Genomic DNA, 8,053 nt, shown 5'->3' with positions numbered 1-8,053 from the left:
GAAGTGTGAGATGGTGGAAACGAGGAACTGAAAGTAACAAGTGTGTGAGAACTTCAAAGGTACACAGGTGTTTGCAGAGAGTGACGGTCAGTGACAGTAAGACAGAGCAAAGAAGTAAATTGTAAAAGGCATGCAAAAAAGTATAAAAAGATTGCCTTGGGAGGAGTTCGGGGCCACTGGCTATAGCCAATGCTTGCTGGATTGAGCTATGACAGTGGGCCTTATTGCAATAAGAAGTTAATCTAAATAAAGCTATGTTTGCTATTCATGTTCAAAATTGTTCATGAAACAATAAACCTCTGATCTTAAAGTAAAATTTGCTCGTGGCTTCCCTTATTTTTTCATATAGGGAAATTTTTATAACACTATTCTCTCTATTTTAAAAACAAGAAGAAATGCTTGAGGGACCGCATGCTATCCAAACTCAGGTAGAGCAACAGTTGCTAAGCTTTTTGTTTCCAATTCAGAATAGATCTGGAAGAGACCTTGGAGGTCTTCTAGTCCAACCCCCTGCTCCAGCAAGAGACCCTACACCATTTCGGGCAAGTAGCTGTCCAGTCTCTTCTTAAAAACCTCCATTGATGAAGCACCCACAAAGTCTGAAGGCAAAGCTGTTCCACTGGTTAATTGCCCTCACTGTTAGAAAGTTTCTCCTTAATTCTAGGTTGCTTCTCTCCTTGATTAGTTCCAAGAGGTTTCAAAGAGTTTCAAGTAAGTTGGATAATTTTATCCAACTTAACTCATCTTGCAACCAGGAGGGAGAATTTGATTTTTTTTAAAAAAATCCATCTAGTAGCCAAGGCAATTCTTTAGATTCCTAATTTAGTGGAAAGGGGATGAAATATTTCTGCACACACATGTACACCTGTAGGATGGCCTGATTCCAGGTCACATACCTGGGATAATCCAATCACCATTCACAGCCCATCCCGGTGACTTGAAGACTTGGAATGTGACTTGCAAACTCAAGGGCTGATTCAGAGAATCACCAAAGTATGGAATCACAAGTTTGAAAGGAATTCTTTCAGGCTGTTGACTCCGAAGTCCTGAGGCTTGCGGGAATTCCAATCCAGCCATCTCCAAGGAATTTCTAGCCAGGTATATTGATGCAGAAATACTGACAGTTTCAAAGGGCTCAGAAAAGTTTAAGCACCGTTGTCTACTCTCTTCTAGGACAGAAGTCTTCAACCTTGGCAACTTTAAGATTTATGGACTTCCACTCCCAGAGTTCCCTGGCTGAGGAATTCTGGGGGTTGAAGTCCACAAGTCCTAAAGTTGCCAAGGTTGAAGACTCCTGTGCTAGCAGAATGTGTCTCAGTCTTGGCAACTTTAAGGTGTGTGTGGACTTCACCTTCCACAATTGTTCAGCCATTCTGGGTCTCTGGAAGTTGAAGTCCACACATCTTATAGTTGCCGGGGTTGGAAAACCCTGCTAATCTAACAGGATCCGGTCCCCGTTGTATTAATGCAGTAATCATGAAGACACCAATCACTTCTGTGATGACTGGGGCATCTATGATGATTCTTGGAAGAGCTCATGACACCCAGGGGTGTCAAATTTGATTTCGATTGTGTTTGACATTGGGGGGGAGGGCAGGCTGGGTGTGGCTAGCTCAGCATCACTCGTGTCGGAGGCGCCTGAGGCAGCCCGAGAGCTCTGCCAAAGGAAACAGGTTCCCGAGTTCCGTTTTAGGCTGTGATGACCTCCTGCAACCCTCTGCCAGCCAAAACTGAGCTTGGGAGTGCCCCACGCAGCCATTTTCGCCTGCAGAGGCACCGCGGGCCAGTCCTTCACTGTTTCCAGGGTGGCCCTGTGGGCCAGATCTAAGTACCCTGAGGGCCAGATCCAGCCCCCGGGCCTTGTGTTTGACACCCCTGCTCTAACCTAACCATTCTCACTGTTTGAGGATATCCCAGTCCTCAAAGTGTGATGCCCAAAACCTAACATAATATTCAAGATTGAACAATGCCCGATTTGGAAACAATTTCTATTGATGGAACCTAAAATTACATTTGATGGTTATTTTATTTGAACTACTATGCATTCCTGCCTCATATCCTGTGTGTAATCAATTACAGCTGCAGGACCTTTTGTTTCCACTTCTGTTACTAAGCTGTATTCTTTGTTTGATCTCTTTCCTAATGCCAAACTTCCTCTCCGTTAAATTTCCTTCATTTACTTTCAACCAGAGGAAGTCCTCTGAATTTTATTTCTGTCTTCTAGCACATATTAGCTATCTCACCTAACATCCCCTACAAATTTGATACATTCCATGACCTCTCATCTAACCGCTAACAAACCCATCCAAATCGTTAATGCTTACAAGGCGGGTTTTTTTTTTAGAGAATAGTCATAACAAATACCCCATTAATTTCCCGGCATTAAGTGGGGTTCATTCAATATCTCAAACCATGGCTTTAATCAAAGTCTTTAAACAGTCCTCAGTTGACTCACTTAACATTAAGTCAGAAACCATGGTTTGTCAAATATAGTCACTGACTTCACAAATAACACTAAGCCAGTGCAATATGTCTGTCTGTCTGTCTGTCTGTCTGTCTCTCTTTATCATCTATCAATCTATCTCTCATCTCTCTCTCTCTCTCTAATATCTCTCTCGATCATCTCTCTCTCTCTCTCTCTCTCAATCATATCTATCTATCATCTATCTATCTATCTATCTATCTATCTATCTATCTATCTATCTATCTATCTATCTATCTATCATCTATCTATCTATCTATCATCTATCTATCATCTATCATCTATCTATCTATCTATCTATCTATCTATCTATCTATCTATCTATCATCTATCTATCTATCTATCTATCTATCTATCTATCTATCTCTCATCTATGTATGTATGTATGTATCATCTATCTATCTATCTATCATCTATCTATCTATCTATCTATCTATCTATCTATCTATCTCGTATGTATGTATGTATGTATGTATGTATGTATGTAGAATCTATCTATCTATCTATCATCTATCTATCTATCTACCTACCTACCTACCTACCTACCTACCTACCTATCATCTATCTATCTATCTATCTATCTATCTATCTATCTATCTATCTATCTATATCACCTTTCTCTCTTTTTATTCAGTTTCTATAGCCATCCATCTCCTCTTGATTCTTAGCTACCCAACCCAGCCACACTAAATTTGTGTACAAAATAGAGGCAGGGGAAGTACAAATCAAAGTTCATTTCATTACATTACCAAATGTATTCCGGCTAAGGAGCACCAGGGTGGCCTCTGTGACTCTTTCAACCCTCCCCGCACATTTCCTGTTCTCACCACTCTGGGAATGAGTAAGGCTGAGATATTTATGTATTTGGGTCCAGGGGATCCGATGTGGATGGGTGGTCGGCCAGATCTCATTAAATGAGACCCCACCATGGCTGAGTGGTGACATTGTTGGCTGAGAAAGCTGGAATTTGTAGCTCTGAAACATCAGAGGCAGACCAGGGTCCCCCCCCCCCCGCACCTCCCCAAAGCAAAGATGTTTCTAAAAACAAAAGGGGAGAAAGAAGGAAAAGATGAGGTGAAGAATTGGCCATCGGTAAATAAAGGTATGGGCATCCTTTGTAGGGCTGGATTGCTTTCTTCCTTCCTCTCTCTCTTCCTCCCTCCCTCCCTCTTTTCTCCCTCTGATCCTTCTGTGCTTCCTTCCTTGCTTCCTTCCTAACTTCCTTCCTTCTTCCCTTCCATCCTTCCTGTTTTCCTCCTTTCCACTTTTTCTTCCTTCCTTCACTTCCCTCTTTCTTCTTTTCCTTCCTTCCTAACTTCCTTCTTTCCTTCCCTTTCATCCTTCTTTTCCTCCTTCCCTCTTTCTTTCTTTCCTCCCTTCCTCCCTCTTTTCCTTCCTTCCTTCTTCCCTTCCATCCTTCCTCTTTTCCTCCTTCCCTCTTTTCCTTCCTTCCCATTGTTTTCCTGCTACAATGCTACCAAGCTCTTCTGCCAGATATCTGGCTGGTGGCAAGGAGATTCTGCAGCCCCCATCCTTGGCGAGGTCCATCCAGGCCAGACTGATTCACCATGACTGAAATCCTGAAAGGAAAGAGGTGGGGAGGGGAGGGGAGTGAGTGCTAACAAATTCAGATGAAACCTCAGGAGAAAAACGACTGGAACAAAAATATATTTTAAAAAAAAAAGCACTGCATGCTATAAACAAATAAATATGTCTTGTGAAATATTGACGCAGAAGAAATGAAACAAAATGTTCATTTCTGTCTTGTTGTCCTGCCTTGCATTATGGAAGATAATGGATAGATGTGTGTATTGTGTGTGTTGTGTGTGTGTGTGTGTGTTGCAAATACAGCAATACATGAAAAATGCTTAGATCACTTCCCCCATTTTTCAAGCCAACGGATTTTGAATCACGGCTGACTAAGGGCTTCCTTTTAGCTAGTTCTAACATCTAACCGCAGGTGCTAAGATGTAAACCATATGTTCTTTACGGACTTATGGGGGGGGGGAAATAACTGCATAACCCTCCCCGACTTCTTCCAACAACAGCTTTTGCAAAAATACTGGATAAATAAGCAAATTTGTGAACCCCTCCTGAATGATAGTTGCGATTCCAGGCAATCCTCAATTTAACAATCATTCATTTAGCAACTATTCAAACGTAGGATGTTGGGGGGGGGGGGGAAGTGACTTACAACCAATTCTTTGATCTGGGCAGGATTCTCTGTGGCTCATAATATTTTTGTCCTGTTCAATAAAATTATGGAAGGGTGATTGTCAAAGATCACACTTACGGGCTTGTTCACATGACAGGTTGAACCCCAAACTCACCAATTGCTGTTTTGCAGAATGTGTTCAACTAACCAACCTATGTTGCCAATTTATGGTAGAGCCATAAATAGAGTGGCCACTGTCTGTCTGTCTGTCTGTCTGTATCTTTTGACAACTTTACAACCCTGTAATCCCTTCATTCAGGGTAGAGTCAGGATAATTAGATAGAGCTGAACATTTTCTGGCCGGATGCCCTTCCTGGTGCCACATGGAGTTCACAATAGATATATTTTCTTTGTGCGCTAGGAGAGAGAGAGAGAAACATCTAACCCAGTGGTTCTCAACCTTCCCAATGCCGCGACCCTTTAATACAGTTCCTCATGTTGTGGTGACCCCCAACCATAAATTTGGTGTCTCGGTTTCTAAGACCATCGAAAATATCTGTTTTCCGATGGTCTTAGGAGACCCCTGTGAAAGGGTCATTCAACCCCCAAAGGGGTCCCGACCCTTTCACAGGTTGAGAACCACTGATCTAACCACTACCTAGGATTGAACTCTCAACCGTCTGAGTGGGAGGCGAGAGTCTTCACCACTGGGCCACCACGCTCTTCAGATCCAAAGAATCAAAAGAGGTTCTGATGTTCTTCGCTGCAGTTACTAAACACACACACACACACACACACACACAATTTTATATATGTTTTAATAAAAATATTATTGCAATAAAAAGTTTATATATATAAACTTTTAATTAAAATGCTTCAAAAGAAGGATTAAAAAACAAACACACACACACAATTTTATATATATTTTAATAAAAATATTATTGCAATAAAAAGTTTTTATATATAAGCTTTCAATTAAAATGCTTTAAAAGAAGGATTAAAAAAACAAACACAAGCTAATGAAAAGTATGGGAGAAAAAAAGAAAAAGAAAGCAAAAAGTTAATTGGAAATGCAAAAAACGTGGTAAAATAGAAAAAGAAAGAAACAAAATTGAGCTTTCCTCTTTCCTGCACACATCTGCCTTCAAGTATAAATTCCTGGCCTCTGGGCATGTCAGGAGGCTGAGTCAGAGGCTTTTTTTTACCACGCCTGATTTGGTATCTGGGCCAGCTCACCTTTTCTCCAGAAAACGGTCTGCCAAAAGGAAGCTGTTATTAGTGTAAAACATTTATTTATTTAGAACTCAAACAATGTGGCTCTGGGTGGCGTACAATAGCACGGGATTTTTTTTTTAAAAAAAAAACCAAATAAAAATAATATAAAATAAAAAAACAAGAAGCAAAATAAAACAACAAAAAACACACGCACAAAAGGAAATTGTTTAGCACTAAAGCCAAAAGTATGCGGGGCAGGTAAGAGGAGGGAGATCCTGCATTTTGCACATGCTCTATAGAACCCTGGGGCTGCTGGCCATGGTTGTGGTGTGCAGAGTTTGGCATACTAAAGCCTTGTTTCTCAGGATAGGTGGACTTCAACTCCCAGAATTCCCCACCCAGGTTGTTGTATGCAGGTTTTGGGATAGGGGAACTTCAGCTCCCAGAATTCCCCACCCAGCACCTCCAGAGCCCTAGGGAGGTAATACACACACACACACACACACACACACACACACACACAAACAATTTGTGGCCCCTCGACTTACGGCTCTACCATAACATTAGCAACATGGGCCGGCCAGTTGACTTGTGCGCACTCTGCAAAAGAGCATTTGATGAGTTTGTAGTTCAACCCATCATGTGAGCGCAGCCTCAGACAAGATCACAAGGGTGAACTTTGACAACCACGCTTCCACAATCTCTTTGAAGTGTACAGCAATATCGAGGGCCACAGAAAACCCTGCCCAGTGCCCAACGCTTATCGTTCCTTTTAGCTGTCCTTCAATATCCCCCTTTTTTTAAAAAAAAGGCCATTGTGAAAGAGTTTCGCTCCAGAGCTTTCAAACCACTAGATCAGAAGTCTTCAAACTTGGTAGTTTTAAGTCTTGTGTATTTTAACACCTGGCTGGGGAATTCTGGGAGATCTTGAAACTGATCTGAGATATACAGGTAATACTTTAGACCAGGGGTCTTGAACCTTGGCAACTTTAAGCCTGGAGGACTTCAACTCCCAGAATTCCCCTGCCAGTTGAAGTCCTCCATGCTTAAAGTTGCCAAGGTTGGAGACCCCTGATTTAGACCACAATCAGCTCTTTAGATTTCCCCATTCATGAACGGTTGCAGGAACTGGGTATGTCTAGTTTAATGAAAAGAAGGACTAGGGGAGACATGATAGCAGTCTTCCAATATCTCAGCTGCTGCCACAAAGAAGAGGGAGTCAAGCTATTCTCCAAAGCACCTGAAGGCAGGACAAGAAGCAATGGGTGGAAACTAATCAAGGAGAGAAGCAACTTAGAATTGAGGAGAAATTTTCTGACAGTTAGAACAATTAATCAGTGGAACAACTTGCCTCTAGAAGTTGTGAATGTTCCAACACTGGAAGTTTTTAAGAACAGATTGGGCAATCATTTGTCTGAAGTGGTATAAGGTTTCCTGGCTAGGCAGAGGGTTGGACTAGAAGACCTCTAAGGTCCCTTCCAACTCTGTTATTCTATTCTATTCTATTCTATTCTATTCTATGATGTCTGATGCAAGTATTTAAGGAGTGAAAATTGTATTGTGCTGTTATGAGAGCCAGCTTGGCCTCTAATGCACGGATCTCCAAACTTGGCAAACTTTTAAGATTTGTGGACTTCAATTCCCAAAATTTCCCAGCCAGGAGCTGAAGTCCACAAGTCTTAAAAGTTGCCGGAGACTATGAGGTCTGATCCCTATGAAGCCTGCTGGGTGGGTGACTTTATACAGATTATACAGGTGAACAGAGTTAAAAGGGACCTTGTAGGTCATCTAGTCCACCCCCACCCACCCAAGCATGAGACCCTATACCATTTCTGACAGATGACAGTATGATCTCTTCTTGAAAGCTTTCAGGGATGAAGCTCCCACAACTGCCGAAGGCAACTTCTCTTCCATTGGTTGATTGTTCCCACTGTCAAAAAATTTCTCCTTATTCCCAGGTTGAATCTCTCCCTGTTCAGTTTCCATCCATTTGGGTCAGTTACTCCGTCTCTCATCAGCCCAGCCCATCTCACAGGGTTGTCATTGTTGTGGGGCAAATAATAGAAGGAAGAATGAACTTCAGGTATGTTTGCCACCTTGAGTTGTTTCTAAAAATAAAAATAAAGGGAGTCAATAAACAAAGCGATGCCAGCATCATCAACACGGTGAAGAAATCCCAGTTTGCAGCCCACAGTCCTGTA

The sequence above is a fragment of the Natrix helvetica genome, assembly GCF_964273705.1.
Source record: "Natrix helvetica genome assembly, chromosome: 9".
Lineage (NCBI taxonomy): Eukaryota > Metazoa > Chordata > Lepidosauria > Squamata > Natricidae > Natrix > Natrix helvetica.
Note: the sequence above shows the minus strand (reverse complement) of the source record.